The 18,616-nt window shown below is 46.9% G+C and overlaps 1 long non-coding RNA gene across 1 annotated transcript; it reads left to right on the top strand.

Annotated features, from left to right (window-relative positions):
• The first annotated feature begins 1,936 nt into the window (after positions 1-1,936).
• LOC143956856 (uncharacterized) lies at positions 1,937-13,635 on the top strand. The gene is made up of 4 exons (XR_013269979.1): positions 1,937-2,138; positions 4,608-4,658; positions 10,768-10,822; positions 13,443-13,635. It is a non-coding gene; the product is annotated as an uncharacterized LOC143956856 (long non-coding RNA).
• The last annotated feature ends 4,981 nt before the right edge of the window (positions 13,636-18,616 follow it).

Raw genomic sequence — 18,616 nt, 5'->3', positions numbered from 1 at the left:
AGCAGAGGACGGTGTCAGTAGGGCAGAGGGCAGTGTCGGTAGGGCAGAGGGCGGTGTCGGCAGGGCAGAGGGCGGTGTCGGCAGGGCAGAGGACGGTGTCGGTAGGGCAGAGGACGGTGTCAGTAGGGCAGAGGGCGGTGTCAGTAGGGCAGAGGGCAGTGTCGGTAGGGCAGAGGACGGTGTCGGTAGGGCAGTGGACGGTGTCGGTAGGGCAGTGGACGGTGTCGGTAGGGCAGTGGACGGTGTCGGTAGGGCAGTGGACGGTGTCGGTAGGGCAGTGGACGGTGTCGGTAGGGCAGTGGACGGTGTCGGTAGGGCAGTGGACGGTGTCGGTAGGGCAGTGGATGGTGTCAGGGCAGAGGACGATGTCAGTAGGGAAGAGGACGGTGTCAGTGGGGCAGTGAATGGTGTCAGTAGGGCAGAGGACGGTGTCAGTAGGGAAGAGGACGGTGTCAGTGGAGCAGAGGACGGTGTCAGTGGAGCAGAGGACTTTTAATTACCAAAATAAATAAATAAAAGTACTGAGTGAGCACTGGACAATGAAGTAATTGTGCCAGGATGGGACTGCAGGGAGAACTAGACTGCAATCTTCAGTCAGCAGCCACGTCCCTGGAAAGACCAGCATGACAGTCCTACACTGGAGAGCTTGTGGACTGAACTGCAGGAAAGTAAAGACCCTCGGCTCTGCACTCACCCAGCGGTCAGTGTCCTCTCGGCTCTGTACTTACCCAGCGGTCAGTGTCCCCTCGTCTCTGCACTCACACAGCGGTCGGTGTCCCCTCGGCTCTGCACTCACCCAGCGGTCTGCGTCCCCTCAGCTCTGCACTCACCCAACGGTCGGTGTCCCCTCAGCTCTGAACTCACCCAGTGGTCGGTGTCCCCTCGGCTCTGCACTCACCCAGTGGTCGGTGTCCCCTCAGCTCTGCACTCACCCAGCGGTCTGCGTCCCCTCGGCTCTGCACTCACCCAGCGGTCTGCGTCCCCTCAGCTCTGCACTCACCCAGCGGTCTGCATCCCCTCAACTCTGCACTCACCCAGCGGTCTGCGTCTCCTCGGCTCTGCACTCACCCGGCAGTCAGTGTCTCCTCGGCTCTGCACTCACCCAGCGGTCGGTGTCTCCTCGGCTCTGCGGTTGGTGTCCCCTCGGCTCTGCACTCACCCAGCAGTCGGTGTCTCCTCGGCTCTGCACTCACCCAGTGGTCGGTGTCTCCTCGGCTCTGCACTCACCCAGCAGTCGGTGTCCCCTCGGCTCTGCACTCACCCAGAGGTCGGTGTCTCCTCGGCTCTGCACTCACCCTGCGGTTGGTGTCTCCTCGGCTCTGCACTCACCCAGCGGTCGATGTCTCCTCGGCTCTGCACTCACCCAGCGGTCGGTGTCTCCTCGGCTCTGCCCTCACCCAGCAGTCGGTGTCTCCTCGGCTCTGCACTCACCCAGCAGTCGGTGTCTCCTCGGCTCTGCACTCACCCTGCGGTCGGTGTCTCCTCGGCTCTGCACTCACCCAGCGGTCGGTGTCACCTCGGCTCTGCACTCACCTAGCGGTCGGTGTCCCCTCAGCTCTGCACTCACCCTGCGGTCGGTGTCTCCTCGGCTCTGCACTCACCCAGCGGTCGGTGTCCTCTTGGCAATGCACGGCAGGCTCTGTGCACCGGCTCTGTATCTGTTCCTCCCTCTTTCCAGACAGGTCACATGCTCGGCTCACAGTGACTAAGAGCCCGAAGCTGTTTCTGCATGGAATAAGCACTGGGACGTCTCTCCCCCCTCACAGCACACAGTCGCCCTGCAATGTGTCACCGCTCAACTTACGCAGCACCGGAGACTCGGCCAGAGCGCCGGGCGGTGCAGGCAGGGAGGGAGACACCTGCACGGGGAACTCCATAATAGGGGACTCCTCTGCACTGTGTCCAGGGCTCAGGCAGACTGATACCCGGACACAGGATTCAAAACCCGTACTGTCCGGGTGAATCCCGACAGGTGGCAACCATGCATGATGGAGAAATTGGAATATTAGAATTTAGTTAACTGACCTGTATTGATTCACAACACTGGAGAAACCTGATATCTCTGACCTGTATATGTTGTCTGGCAGAACTTCATAGACCACAAGACTGGTTGACAGAAGCCAAAGATTATTTGAAAGGTATGTACATTTTAAAATGTATATTATATATATTTCCGGTTTATTAGGCAATAACTTTTAGCATGATTTTCATAAAATTACAACTTTTTTGGGATAAACACGACTTCCTTTTGGTAATATTTTGTCCAGCAAAAGTTATTTACATTTTTATGCAAACGTTAGACAAAAAAAAGGTAAAAATAAAGAAAAGCAAATCTTTGTTTTTTTACATTTGATGTCAATCTAACCATTTAAGGACCGGAAAGATTTCCCCCATTAATGACCAGGCCGTTTTTTTTTTTGGAATTCGGGGCAGAGTCGCTTTAACTGACACTTACGCGGTGGTGCGACGCTGTACACAAACAAATACAGCTTTCGATTGGTGGTATTTGATCGTCTCTGAGGTTTTTTATTATTTTTTGCGCTATAAACAAAAAAAGACCAACAATTTTGGAAAAAATTTTTTTAAACTTTTTGCTATAATACATATCCCCCCCCCAAAAATATAAAATTTTATATATATATATATATATATATATATATATATATATATATATATATACACAAATGTATTCATCAGTTTAGGTCGATTATATATTCTTCTTCATATTTTTGGTAAATAAAATAGCAATAGGCGTATATTGATTGATTTGCATGAAAGTTATCGCGTCTACAAACTATGTGATAGATTTAGGGGCTTTTATTTTTTTATTTTTATTGTTTTTACTGATAAAGGCTGCGATCTGCGATTTTTTTTAGCAGGACTGTGACATTGCGGCGGACAGATCTGAACCCAAATGACACTTTTTGGGGACCGGTGACATCATTACATTGATCAGTGCTTTAAAAATGCTCTGATTACTATATAAATGACACAGGCAGGGAAGGGGTTAACACTAGGGGGCGATCAAGGGGTTAAGTGTGTTCTCTCAGTGTGTTCTAACTGTAGGGGTGATGGGCTGCCTGGGACGTGACGGAGATCGCTGTTCCCGATCACAGGGGACAGTAGATCTCTGTCATGTCACTAGGCAGAACGTGAATCTGCTTGTTTACAAAGACAGATCCCCTTTCTGACTCTGTACTAGGCGATCGCGGGCCGCTGGCAGACATCGAGTCCCCCCGACCCGCGGGCATGCTCCCACAGTGTGCAGCGGGCGTGAGAGAACGCCACCAGTGGCGCGCACCCGCATCTGCGCCTGCCGCTGTACATGTACGGTGATTCGCACAGGAGAGCCAACCTGCCGCAGTACAACTGCATCGGGCGGTCTAACTATTATTTAGCTTTTGGATTTTTATAGTTATATAACATACATGCTATTGTATAGAGCGTCTTGTTGAAAAATGACATCACAATTATACTTCTGCTACAAAGCAGTGCAAAGTTATTTACAGGTGAAATGTGACAATTAACAAACACTGCAAGAAAACAACGTTTGATTGGATTGGGTTAGATTAATTAATAACTTGGGAATTAATAGGCAAAAAAAAAAACATTACTTCTTCAGTGTTACTTTGTAACTCGCTATCTCCTTTCTGAACAACGTTTATAAACAACGTTACTTTGTATCTCTCTATCTCCTGTCTGATCAATGTTTATAAACAATGTTACTTTGTATCTCTCTATCACCATCTGATCAATGTTGAATATAACTAGTTGTATTATCTATCTGCCTTTGTGTTATCTGATGGTAATTCTCTGCACAACAGAAGGCCGGCATAGAAGAGGGAAGGCCAGCATGGGAGAGAGAAGGCCAGCATAGGAGAGGGAAGGCCGGCATGGGAGAGTGAAGGCCGGCATGGGAGAGGGAAGGCCGGCATGGGAGAGGGAAGGCCGGCATGGGAGAGGGAAGGCCGGCATGGGAGAGGGAAGGCCGGCATAGGAGAGGGAAGGCCGGCATGGGAGAGTGAAGGCCGGCATGGGAGAGGGAAGGCCGGCATGGGAGAGGGAAGGCCGGCATGGGAGAGGGAAGGCCGGCACAGGAGAGGGAAGGCCGGCATAGGAGAGGGAAGGCTGGCACAGGAGAGGGAAGGCCGGCATGGGAGAGGGAAGGCCGGCATGGGAGAGCGAAGGCCTGCATGGGAGAGGGAAGGCCGGCATGGGAGAGGGAAGGCCGGCACGGGAGAGGGAAGGCCGGCACATGAGAGGGAAGGCCGGCACGGGAGAGGGAAGGCCGGCATGGGAGAGGGAAGGCCGGCATGGGAGAGGGAAGGCCGGCATAGGAGAGGGAAGGCCGGCATGGGAGAGGGAAGGCCGGCATGGGAGAGGGAAGGCCGGCATGGGAGAGGGAAGGCCGGCATGGGAGAGGGAAGGCCGGCATGGGAGAGGGAAGGCCGGCATGGGAGAGGGAAGGCCGGCATGGGAGAGGGAAGGCCGGCATGGGAGAGGGAAGGCCGGCATGGGAGAGGGAAGGCCGGCATTGTGAGTCAAGTTGTATTGCTTATTTGAGTGGAGAAAAATTACATCATTAATCAATTTATTCCTTCTGACAGAGCTGGTTGAATCCCAGGACTGGCTGATTAGAATCAAACAATTCTTCTCAGGTAACGTATACACCACACATATACAGCTCTCATGTGCTTGCTTTCAGTTCGGCTTTTACAGGAATTCCGAGGACAGAAATATAAGTCAGTCCTCTCCGCTCCTCCCAAGACCTTCTGCTCTCTAGCTCCCTTGTCTCCTCCTCCCATGCTCATCTCCAGGACTTCTCTTGAGCCTCTCCCATCCTCTGGAACTCAATACCCCAATCTGTCCGGCTATCTCCTACTCTGTCCACATTTAGGTGATCCCCAAAAAAACCATCTTTTCAGGGTGGCCTCCAGCCAACAGCTAAATCTTCTACTCCCCTCATCAGTTCATCCCTCACAGTCCCTACCTTTTGTTTCACCAGCCCCTCCCTCTTAGATTGTAAGCTCCCAGGATCAGGGCTTCTCTAAGCCTCTTATTTTGAATTGTACTGTTGGTGTATTGTCTCCCTACATTCTAAAGCACTGTGCAAACTGTTGGCGCTATATAAATCCTGTATAATAATAATATAAGAGCTGCCATTGATGGCTTGGCCTTTTTTTTTAAATGGCAGTTCTACCTATCTAACCTTCATCCTTGTTGCACTCTATAGTAAGTGACTACAAAGAAAATAGAATGTAGAGCAAGTACCGGGGAGCTTCACTGGCTACATGCTTTCTCTGGGTCACTGAGCAGTGAAACCAGAATTAGGATGACGGCCTCAGTGCCTGAACCATCAAAACTACGCAAATCAACTATGCATCAGATATATTATTTTATGTTATCTTTGAATGCTCAATAATCTGTGTAACACAACCACATGGCCCCCATCCACACACTGCCTCACCATATACATTTACATTAGTAAATAATGGCTTCATCTTGGTCTCCTACCCATGGGAGAACCCCCTCTATTATGTTTCGCCCAGAAGGGCCTTAATCGTTGAGGCCTTTTCTGGGTGAAACATGTTAGAGTGGGTTCTCCCATGGGTATGAGACCAAGCTGAAGTCCTGAAGAACCATTATTCAACCCAATCAGCACCTGCAAACATTGTGGCATTGTAAAACTCTGACATTCACAGACATGACTAGGCATGGCGAGAACTGTAGTTCCTACAGGCCTAGAGTGAGATGATGTCATCAGGATTTACGTAATTGCGTCATCTCTAAACCAGAAACCAGTCCAGGATGTAGACAGTGACCTTGGATGATGCCTAAAAGAAGATGTCACCATCCTTCTAGAGAGAAAAGTAGATAAAGTCATCAGGGGGGGTAATAATGTGACCTCTGTGAAAGGGAGTAAAGTCAACCGAAATATAACAGCTGGCAACTCCATGATCCTCAAACTTCTTTATTATACCATCTCAGTGAGCAGAAGGACCTCAATTGTTGAGGGGCCTTTACTGGGAGAAACATGTTAGAGGGGGTTCTCCCATGGGTAGGAGACCAAGCTGTTCACTATATGTTGAGGCAATGTGCAGATGGATGCCATTTGGTTGAAGTCCTCGATGTGTCTGAAGAACCATTATTCATCCCAATCAGCACCTGCAAACATTGTGGCATTGTAAAACTCTGACATTCACAGACATGACTATACATGATGAGGACTGTAGTTCCTACAGGCCTAGAGTGAGATGGTGTCATCAGGATTTACATGCTTGCCTTATCTCTAAACCAGAACCTCAGTCCAGGAGGTAGACAGAGACCTTGGATGATGCCTAAAAGAAGATGTCACCATCCTTCTAGAGAGGAAAGTAGATAAAGTCATCAGCAGGGGTAATAATGTGACCTCTGTGAAAGGGAATAGATGCCCCAATTTAGTCAACGGAAATATAACAGCTGCCAACTCCATGATCCTCAAACTTCTTTATTATACCATCTCAGTGAGCAGAAGGACCTCAATTGTTGAGGGGCCTTTACTGGGAGAAACATGTTAGAGGGGGTTCTCCCATGGGTAGGAGACCATGCTGGAGCTCAATATATGTTGAGACAATGTGCAGATGGATGCCATTTGGTTGATATACTGGATGTGCCTGAAGAACTATTATTCAACACATGCAAACATTGTGGCCAGTCAGATGGGATAACAGTTTGGGGCATCTCAAACAGAAGCAATGCATCGCTCAGAGCAGAGGAGCCATGGTATGTAGCTGGAAGCTGTATTCCGGGTGCCCAAGCTGTGGTGTCCTCCAATCCACCAAAAGACAATATAGTCAACAGAAAAAAGAAAAAACAGCTGGCAAGAACCTCAAACATCTTTATTATGCCATCCCAGGGAGTAGACAGACAGTGACAGACGCGTTTCGGCGATAGGTGTGCTATGAACAAGGCTTATCGCCGAAACGCGTCTGCCACTGTCTGTCTACTCACTGGGATGGCATAATAAAGAAGTTTAAGGTTTCATGGAGTTACCAGCTGTTTTTTTTTTTTCTGTTGACTAGATTTGAACCCCTTTTCCCTTTCACAGAGGTCACATTACTACCCCTGCTGATGACTTTATCTACTTTTCTCTCTAGAAGGATGGTGACATCTTCTTTCAGGCATCATCCAAGGTCACTGTCTACATCCTGGGCTGAGGTTCTGGTTCAGAGATGACACAATCACATAAATCCTGATGACATCATCTCACTCTAGGCAAAGTAATTGAACTGAAGCTCAGGGGAAGGGGGACTTACTGATGGAAAAAAAAGGCGGAGCATTGATTGGAAAAATGATACTGATGTTGTCAGAGATGTCTCCATGCAGATGTGTAAAGATACTGACAGGTCCACTTTAGGAGACTCCGCCTCCTTCCCCGGTTCTTGCAACAACTGTTCGTTTCTCAGATTGAGGGAAGTTATCCTATAATAAGGAAAGAGCAGCCTGTTTTTTGTTGGAGTAGGTCAGTCAGAAGTAGGGATCAGATGAATATAGCTGGGTTTGGCTTGAGAAGGGTTCAGGGAACTGACTGATGACTGAGTGCCAAATGCCCACATCTGAACCCCATTAAAGTCAATGGGAGTCATGGAAGGCTGGGTACTGCCATGGGGGATATGCACCAAGCAATTAAGAAAAAAAAATGTTTGATGGGAGCAGCAATTTTAATAATGGTTAAAGTAAAACATTAAAATGTTAAATTCCTTTAACCACTTCAATGCCGGGCACTTCCCCCCTTCCTGCCCAGGACAATTTTCAGCTTTCAGTGCTGTCGCATTTTGAATGACAATTGCACGGTCGTGCTACACTGCACCAAAAATAATTTTTTATTGTTTTCTTCCCACAAATAGAGCTTTCTTTTGGTGGTATTTGATCACCTCTGCGGTTTTTACTTTTTGCTAAACAAACTACAAAAGCCAGAAAGTTTAGAAAACCCATGTTTTTTCTTTGTTTCTGTTATAAAATGTTGTTTTCTCCTTTACTTATGGGCACTAATGAGGCGGCACTGATGGGCACTGATAAGGTGGCACTGATAAGCATTGATAAGGAGGCACTGATATATAGAATTGTTTGGAACTGATAGGTGGCACTGATATGCAGCACCGATGGGCACTGATAGGTGGTACTGATTGGCATTGACAGGTGGCATTGATGGACATTAATAGATAGCACTAATTGGGCAGGTATTGACAGGTGTTAATGCTGGGCACTGATTGGCACTGTTATGAACACTGTTTGGCAATATGGTGGGCACTGATTTGCACTGTGGTGTCCAATCATTGGCACTTTATTGGGCACTGACAGGAGTTAATGATGGGGCATTGACTGGCAGCTGCTGAGCAGTAATTGGCAGCTGATGGGTACATTTGATGGGGGCTGTGCTGATAATCAATGTGCTGATTATCAGCACAGATCCCCCCTCTGATACGGAGAGCCGGCGATTGGCTCTCCAAGTCAGCACGAACCGGGGAATGCCGTTTACTGGCACTTTCTGGTTCACGCAATGATCAACTGTGATTGGTCATAGCTGATCACGTGGTAAGAAGTCTGTCTCAGAGGCTTCTTACCACGATCGGAAATGCAGGGTGTCAGACTGACACGCCAAACTCGTGATCGGCATGCTGTGGACCCCGTCGGCGCACACGCCGGCATGTTATCCTGCTGGACATCATATTATGCCCAGTCAGGGTAACAGGACCACTTCCCGGCGGTCATTCTGCTATAGGCCGGGAATATCTGGGGATTCCCTGGCCCTACTGTACGATGTATACAATCTACTACAGAAACACCAACATTTACAAAGAAAAAATGCTGTTAAATTTCTGGCAAATTACAGTTTCCAGACCTTTATCTTGATGGGGATCTGGTATGATGATAGGGTCTGGTATGATGATGGGTGTCTGGTATGATGATGGGGGCCTGGTATGATGATGGAGGTCTGGTATGATGATGAGGGTCTTGCATGTTGATGGAGGTCTAATATGATGATGAGGGTCTGGTATGTTGATGAGGGTCTGGTATGATGATGGAGGTCTGGTATGATGATGGAGGTCTGGTATGATGATGAGGGTCTGGTATGATGATGGAGGTCTGGTATGATGATGGGGTCTGGTATGATGATGGGGGTCTGGTATGATGATGAGGTCTGATATGATGATGGGGGTCTGGTATGATGATGAGGGTCTGGTATGATAATGGGGTTTGGTATGATAATGGGGGTCTGGTATTATGATGGGGGTCTGGTATGATAATGGGGGTCTGGTATGATGATGAGGGTCTGGTATGATGATGGGGGTCTGGTATGATGATGGGGGTCTGGTTTTATGATGAGGGTCTGGTATGATGATGAGGTCTGGTATGATGATGGGGGTCTGGTATGATGATGGGATCTGGTATGATGATGAGGGTCTGGTATGATGATAGGGGTCTGGTATGATGATGGGGTTTGGTATGATGATGGGGGTCTGGTATGATGATGGGGGTCTGGGATGATGATGAGGGTCTGGTATGATGATGGGGTCTGGTATGATGATGGGGGTCTGGTATGATGATGAGGGTCTGGTATGATGATGAGGGTCTGGTATGATGATGAGGTCTGGTATGATGATGGGGTCTGGTATGATGATGGGGGTCTGGGATGATGATGGGGGTCTGGTATGAATTTCAAGAGGGACTCCCAGCAAAAACAAAATCCATAGCAGACCCTTTTATAACAATGTAGCCTGGGAGGCCAGAAAGGTAGGGGATCAATCACGTGCTTCCAACCTGCTTCCCGAATCCAGGCCACATGCCCTCAATATAGGGAGGGTACCATTCCAGTGGTGTTTCCCATAGCAAAGCACCTTGTCCCCATGATGATGAATGCAATAACCTCCTCCCCAAAACCCTGGCCCAGTCTGTGGGTGGGGGGGGGGGCTTATCAGAATCTGGAAGTCCCTTTAACAATAAAGGGGTCCCTAAATACCAACCCCTCCATGTGAAAGAGAAAGGGGTACACAGTGTCCCTACACAGTCACAAAACATGTGTAAATAAAGACACACCTTTTGACAAGTGTTTTATTTAAATAAAAAAAAGTCCCATTATGAAAATCCATTGTCACTCACATCATCCAGGGACAATCATGATGAACATTTCCCACCAACTTGCTAAAAGAAAAAACCCGCCAACTGATGGGCTTGTCTTATCCCATCGCAACAAATGACAGCTCTGGTCCTGTCCGCTAAATGTAAACAATAGGGTGGGGTATTCCCAAAATATGGTCAGGTGGCTACATCTGGGAAATGATGTCATCTACTGTAGCTGTTGACGTGACCATATTTGGTCAGTGATGTCAGTGCTATCCCCGCCCCTTTGTTTACACGGCTGGAAATTCCTGGCCAGCAAGTGAATGAGGCTCGATGATGTCACTGACTGCTGAAGACATGGCTGGTGCCTGCTGCTCCCTTCACAACCACTAACAGGGGAAGAAGGAAGCTCTCACATATAGCGGTAGACAAATCACGACTCTATAAGACATTCGCCTCCAGTCCAGGCCGATAAAAGTCTGGATCAGCAAAGAGCTCTCTGAGATGTTCTGTCCTGTTCTATGATTTCTGGCTTTAAGAGAAAAGGAAAGACGGCTTACAAAACGTTATTAAATATTGTTGATCCGGTAAAATGACTTTCAGGGGAACTACAGACCAACGTGTGGAGGAGCTGTGTAAACTCTGCTTTGTTTTAATTCTTTTAAGATAATGAAACCAGCGATCCTGACAACGGTGATAAGAAGAAGGATGAAAACAATAGGTGAGAAGCTGTGGATATCTCACTAATTTTTTTTCCATTACTTTTTCATAGGTTGCAAAAATAGATAAAAAGGCAACAAGATCTTTTAACATGCCCATAGGCCAGTTATACCGCGTACACACGACCGGACTTTCCAGCAGACTAGGCCCGACGGAATCAGTCCGACGGACAACCCGGCGTGTGTGGGCTTTTTTTTCATTAAAAAAATCAGACGGATCTAAAAATAGAACATGTTTCCAATCTGTCCGACGGACTCAATTCCTTTCTGGAAATCCGTTCGTCAGTGTGCTGGTCCGACTGACCAAATACGACGTAAAGGGCAGCTATTGGCTACTGGCTATTGAACTCCATTTTTTAGTCCCGTCTTACGTCATGACGTTCAAAATGATCGGACTTAGTGGCCGAGTCCGTTTGTTCGGAAAGTCAGCCGGAACCCCGCCGAAAGTCCGTCGGGAAGACCGTCGGACCAAGTCTGCCGGAAAGTCCGGTCGTATGTACGCGGCATTAGAATAGTTGAGCTAAAAGTAGGGTTGGAGGGGTTGGAGGCGGCTCCAGGCTTTGTGAGGCTTTAGGCAAATCTTAGACATGAGGCCCCACTCGCGCCCAAAATGGGAAAAATATTTCAAGCGATAGAAATTAATTGTATAAATTACATATATTAAAAGCCTTAAATCCTATGAACTATGAATTCACAGTGTCTAGAATTTTCTCTAACCAACTACTCTTTAATCACGTTAAACATATACCGTATTTATCGGCGTATAACAAGCACTTTTTTTTCCCACTGAAAATAGGGGGAAAATCGAGGGTGCGTGTTATACGCCGACAGCGTACCCTCGAAGGAGGCAGAGTGCCGCCGGAAATCACGAGCCATCATCTCCTCTCCACTCGACTTTCCACTCGGCTCTAAGGCCGCGTACACACGCGCGGACTGTTCGCCCAACTTTGTCCGTCCAACAGTTTCGGCAAACAGTCCGCTCAAACTTAGCATGGACGGACATGGCCACACACGACGGACGAACAGTTTGCTGAAAAAATACGACGTCCTATACACTGCATTATAGCTTTCGGCGTGAAAATCCTTTCTGAGCATGCGCGCAACTTTGTTTGACGAACAAGCCTACACACGAGCGGACTGTTCGCTGAAACAAGGTTTCAGCGGACAGTTTTACGGAATTTCCGAAAAACCTTGTCCGTCAAACTGTCCGCTGAAAGCCCACACACGAGCGGACTGTCCGCCCAAACACTGTTCAGCGGACAAAGTTGGACGAACAGTCCGCCCGTGTGTACGCGGCCTCACTCGGCTCGCACATCACACGCACAGTCCCGCCTCCGCCACCGGCATTGGACCAGTGTTCTGTCTATCACAGGAGCTGGTCCAATGCCGATGGTAGAGGCGGGACTGTGTATGTGACTGCCGACTGAGAGCTGAGGAAACAGATGACGGCTCGGTGATGTCCTATGAGAGATAGTGACCTGCATTGAGGGGGCATATGGGCGCAGAACAGGCTGTAGATATACACAGAACAGGCTGCAGATATGCACAGAACAGGCTGCAGATGGGCACACAAATTATTATTTTTTGCCTGAAACTTCCCTCTTAAATTGGGGTGCGTGTTATTTACGCCGTCATGTGTTATACGCAGATAAATACTGTATATATTATCCGCTCACTGATTGGTTGCTAGAGGTTACTGCACATCATTACCGCTCACCCATTGGTTGCTAGAGGTTACTGTACAATATTATCACTCAATGACTGATTGCTAGACGTTACTGCAGATTACCAGTTACTGATTGGTTGCTAGAGGTTACTGCACGTTATTACTGCTCACTGATTGGTTGCTATAGGTTACTATAATGATGCGACCTAACACAACCTTAGAGTATGCAGAACAGGGTGGACTGTTAAGCATACACTAGATTCACATGGTCATGACATGGTCGCCTGGTCTTCACCTGGTTGCTTTCTCTGGTCTGGATGGGACTCCTCACCTCAGCCCCGGGGGAGATGATCATCCTTTTCCCCTGTCTTACCTTGGACCTAAGGTTGGGCACCACCATTGTGCCGTATTGTAAGTTACACACCTTTATTTTGAGAGATTGTTCTCCATTTAAAGGATATCCTATATTTATAGATATTATTGATTTAAACTGGGGTGCCCCCTAAAAAAAATAAAAATAAAAGTCAGCAGCTACAAATACTGCAGCTGCTGACTTTTAATAATCGGACACTTACCTGTCCCAGGGTCCAGCGATGCGGGGGAACGAAGCCCCCCCTCGTTCCCCCGCTCCGCTCGCAGCACCGTCATGCGTCCTGTGGGTGAAGCCACAGCCGGGCACCCACTGCGCATGCGCGAGCGGCGCAGGGCGCCATGATACGCCGTACAGTCACCTGGGACACGTGACAGGTCCCAGGTGAATGTGCGGCGCGAGGGGAAGTGATGTCACCAGCCCGGGCAAGGAAGAAGGCAGACTACGAGGGACCCCCTAGCAACAGGTATTTAGAGGTGAGTAAAACAATTATTTTTTTTTTTTGCCAATTATTATTTATTTTTTTTTTTTTAACGAGTTTTAAGCAGCTTTTTATTTTTTGGTGGCAACACCACTTTAATTTCAGAGCATTTTACTCCTGATGATTGGCATGAGCCATGAAACGTGTGTTACATCGAACTGATGCCTAGACAAGTTTGGCTCACCATGACCAATCGATTATGTTCATTGAATTTTCATGAATGGATGAATGTTTTTATGTGGCTGTAATGCTTATTATGTTTTACCTTATTCTGTATAACAACTATATAGTCATACAAGTGTACCATAATACATTGTGTCATGCATTTACAGATTGACACTCTCTATAACGTGATTTGTTATTAATAAAAAAATTATAATTATATATGATTTGAATAAGGTATCCATTCAGTGACCTGCCTCACACACAGTCCCATTTCTTTCTTCTTTCTGTTGCTATAGGTTACTGTTTATCACTCACTGATTGGTTGCTAGAGGTTACTGCACATTATTACTGCTCACTGATTGTTTGCTAGAGGTTACAGCACATTATTACCTCTCACTGGGTGACAGGGCAGTATTGTGGTGTGTGATGCAACTGTTATGCCTTTTACACATGGTCGGAAATTCCGATGGAAAAGGTCTGATCGGATTATATTGTCCGAAAATCCGATTGTGTGTGGGCTGACTTTTTCCGTCGGAAATTCCAATGGAAAAAATTTGAGAGCAAGATCTCAAATTTTCAGTCAAAAAAATGTGATCTGTCTTTTTCAGATCATTTGTAGAGAATTCCGATCGGACAAAGTGCCACGCATGCTCAAATCAAATTACGAGACCAAAGCTATTGGTTAGTAGCCTCAACGTAGTCCCGTCATAACGAACGAACATCAATGGCTGCATTAATGGACACTGGTGAGGCTGCATTAAGGACACTGGTGAGGCTGCATTAAGGACACCGGTGAGGCTGCATTGATGGGCACTGGTGAGACTGCACTGATGGGCACTGGTGAGGCTGCACTGATGGGCACTGCTGAGGCTGCATTGGATGGGCACTGGTGAGGCTGCACTGATGGGCACTGGTGAAGCTACACTGATGGGCACTGCTGAGGCTGCATTGGATGGGCACTGGTGAGGCTGCACTGATGGGCACTGGTGAGGCTGCACTGATGGGCACTGGTGAGGCTGCACTGATGGGCACTGCTGAGGCTGCATTGGATGGGCACTGGTGAGGCTGCACTGATGGGTACTGGTAAGACTACATTGATGGGCACTGATGAGGCTGAGCTGATGGGCACTGGTGAGGCTGCATTGATGGGCAATGGTGAGGCTGCATTAATGGGCACTGATGAGTATAATGCAGTCTTCAAATGTGCTTGGTTATCCCTTTTATGAACAAGAAAACAATGAGGTTATGCTGTTGGGCTGCTATAATAATGCTCTGGGGCTGGTATGAAATTATTTCCAGGGCTGGTTTTTATTCCCAGTCCGGCCCTGTACACAGATGAGTATATTTGTCTACAAGTGAGGGGGGTGTCTGATGATGCTTCATAACTTCTCGGCAAAGTATGGTAGAACAATGAAAATGGAACCTCATGGAAGTGTATAAATTTATCTTCACTTTGCGACTAAAGATTATTGCCTGGCTGTAATTTGTGCTTCTTTTATTGCAAGGTACGGTTATCTTGGTCAGATCTACACAACATACAGTTACATCTGGTGGCTTGTGAAAGTGTCATTGCCTAACATTTCCAAGGAACAGTTGTGTGACATCTCCTCTCAGAAGCCAAAACAAGTGTAAACAACGGCGACAACTTCTGCTACATTTGCGGCGAGGCTACATTTGCATCTGAAATGTACAGTATGACGGCAGTGGTCAAAAAAGAAATGCCACCTATATTTTGGATGCCAAATAGGGGCTCAGGACAAGAGTTGGGCCCCTCATTATTGTTGCATTACACGTGCAACTTCTGGATCATTGGAAGAATGAAGAAGAAAAGAGAAGAGAAAGTCCATGCATTTTGCAGCAGTCCCAATGGTGTGGCCGGAGCATGAAAAAACAATAAATTAATGGAAAGTTGTTATTGGCATCAATAAAAAGATAAATGTATAATGATTGGTGTGGTACCACTTTGCAGAAAAGTTATGGAGCATAATCGCCCATCCCCCTCCTCATTTTGAAACCTTTTGATGCAATTTTGCCCTGTAGCTGTATCTTGGAAATTGGAGCCAATTAATACTCAGGACCTAATTTTCCTTTTATTAGTGACCCGATTCTGGTATTCTTTAGCTACTTTCATTTCCGAGGATTTCTCATTGTAAACCAGTGTAATCCACAGAGCCACTTTGACTATCCAACGCAGGTCTCTCCTATCTGCCATTGTCCAACCAGAATACCAGACGGTGCAACAATGCATCAAAATACTTCCCATTGAAGCAGCAAAAAGAAATGTAACAATTGTTTATGAGGAGAGTCTTTTGCATCTTAAAGTGCTCAGGAAACGGAGGCCCTGCTGAGCCTTCTATATCAGATGTGAGGTGTTCAGGCTCCAGGTCAGGTCCTCAGATGAATAAACTTTAATGGCGCGTACACATGACTGGACTTTCCGGCAGACTTGATCTGGAATCCGCCGGACAATGCGATCGTGTGTGGGCTCATGTAATATTATTTATGGCCACCAGATGTCGTTTTTATTCTTAATAATATTATTATTGATTTTAAGTATTTTTTACTTGTGTATCATGTTTTTGTCTAATTTGTAATGCTATCTATTACGTTAGTAAGTTAGAGTAGTACAATGTAATTGATTACGGTAATGTTTTCATAGATGTAAAAGCGCCGTTGTTTGGCTTCTGGTTGCCATGACAGCGGCGCGCACTGTATTTAAGCTCCATCCGACACCGGTCTCCTTTACCCTTTTAAAAAATCACGTGGATGTGACGCAACGCGGCAGGGAGGAGCCAGGTGTCACGATCGTCACTTCCGGTCGCGGCCGAGACCAGAAGTTCCTTTGTTTACTATTTCACGAGTATTACTACATAACTGTAAGTGTGGATATTGTTTGAATAAATTACCAACTTTCCTATTTTCTTTGAAACCACAAATTGATCTTATCCTCATTTCCTCTGCTGGAAGGTAAACACACCCTTGTCTCTGTCTTTATGGGTCACAACGCTGAACATTTGTAGTATGGTCCACCAAGGTGAAGGGGTGAAGAGATGGTATATCTCCATTCTGTTTCAAATGCAGCTTTGTGCATGGACATACCTGATCGCTCAACTCTCCAATAGAACACGAAAGTGAAATTCTAAGCAAATTTACTTCTCAATGGATGTATTTTCCAGTCTTCTGAATTGTGCACAGACAATTTTCCTCCCAGTTTCGCATCTGCTATGAAGACTAGAGACTGACGGAGTATGGAAAAAAACTGGCAGAAACTAATTACAATATTACTCCCTAGCACCAATCAGGAGGGGGAAAAGAAGAAACATACCAAAAGCTCCATAAACAAGTTGCTATGGCACAAAAATACAACTAGATGACAACATAGATAAGAACATTATTAATGGGAATGCAATACATAGCACTAGCAGAAAATAACACCAGAGGCTATAATTTCCAGCATCAGGTCCCTGATAAAGCAACTACCTATGCTGAACACCTGTGGGAAGCTTTCATACCTCTCAGGTGATATTTTTGGATATATTTTACATATATCAGTGACATTCCACTCATTAATGGTGAATTGTATGGATATACTAATTGTGCTAATTGTTCCCACGTATACTGTAAGTATATTCCATTGCTTTAATATGGGTTGTTTTTAAATATTTTTTATTTGTTTAGGGAGGAGCTTAAAGAAGAAATACTAACTGTTTCTACATATTTTAGTTCCTGATGGGACAAAGTAGAATCTTCCTAGGTGCCCTGTAACACTGGCTGTAATGTTGGACAGAACACCCCACCTTGGTGCACGGCTGCTCCACACCACAACCAGCAAGGAGTTGATAGCAAACTGTCTCTGGCTCCCAGCTCTTGCTGGAGGAAAGCACAGACTTGAAGAATGCAGAAGGAGATGAGACGTATTCCTGGTGAACACCTGTTTTCCTGTCTGGGTAATGTTCCTGATGGACACCTGATTTCCTGTCTGGGTGATGTTCCTGGTGGACATCTGATTTCCTGTCTGGGTGATGTTCCTGATGAACACCTGTTTTCCTGTCTGGGTGATGTTCCTGATGAACACCTGATTTCCTGTCTGGGTGATGTTCCTGATGAACATCTGATTTCCTGTCTGGGTGATGTTCCTGATGTACACCTGATTTCCCTGTCTGGGTGATGTTCCTGATGGACACCTGATTTCCTGTCTGGGTGATGTTCCTGATGAACACCTGATTTCCTGTCTGGGTGATGTTCCTGATGGACACCTGATTTCCTGTCTGGGTGATGTTCCTGATGGACACCTGATTTCCTGTCTGGGTGATGTTCCTGATGGACACCTGATTTCCTGTCTGGGTGATGTTCCTGATGGACACCTGATTTCCTGTCTGGGTGATGTTCCTGATGGACACCTGATTTCCTGTCTGGGTGATGTTCCTGATGAACACCTGATTTCCTGTCTGGGTGATGTTCCTGATGGACACCTGATTTCCTGTCTGGGTGATGTTCCTGATGGACACCTGATTTCCTGTCTGGGTGATGTTCCTGATGGACACCTGATTTCCTGTCTGGGTGATGTTCCTGATGGACACCTGATTTCCTGTCTGGGTGATGTTCCTGATGGACACCTGATTTCCTGTCTGGGTGATGTTCCTGATGGACACCTGATTTCCCTGTCTGGGTGATGTTCCTGATGAACACCTGATTTCCTGTCTGGGTGATGTTCCTGATGAACATCTGATTTCCTGTCTGGGTGATGTTCCTGATGTACACCTGATTTCCCTGTCTAGGTGATGTTCCTGATGGACACCTGATTTCCTGTCTGGGTGATGTTCCTGATGAACACCTGATTTCCTGTCTGGGTGATGTTCCTGATGGACACCTGATTTCCTGTCTGGGTGATGTTCCTGATGGACACCTGATTTCCTGTCTGGGTGATGTTCCTGATGGACACCTGATTTCCTGTCTGGGTGATGTTCCTGATGGACACCTGATTTCCTGTCTGGGTGATGTTCCTGGTGAACACCTGTTTTCCTGTCTGGGTGATGTTCCTGATGGACACCTGATTTCCCTGTCTGGGTGATGTTCCTGATGAACACCTGATTTCCTGTCTGGGTGATGTTCCT

Source organism: Lithobates pipiens, unplaced genomic scaffold, assembly GCF_037356315.1.
Source record: "Lithobates pipiens isolate NorthernLeopardFrog02 unplaced genomic scaffold, aLitPip1_a1.2 Scaffold_44, whole genome shotgun sequence".
In the NCBI taxonomy this organism is placed as follows: Eukaryota; Metazoa; Chordata; class Amphibia; order Anura; family Ranidae; genus Lithobates; species Lithobates pipiens.
Note: the sequence above shows the minus strand (reverse complement) of the source record. Positions and strands in the feature narration are given on the sequence as shown.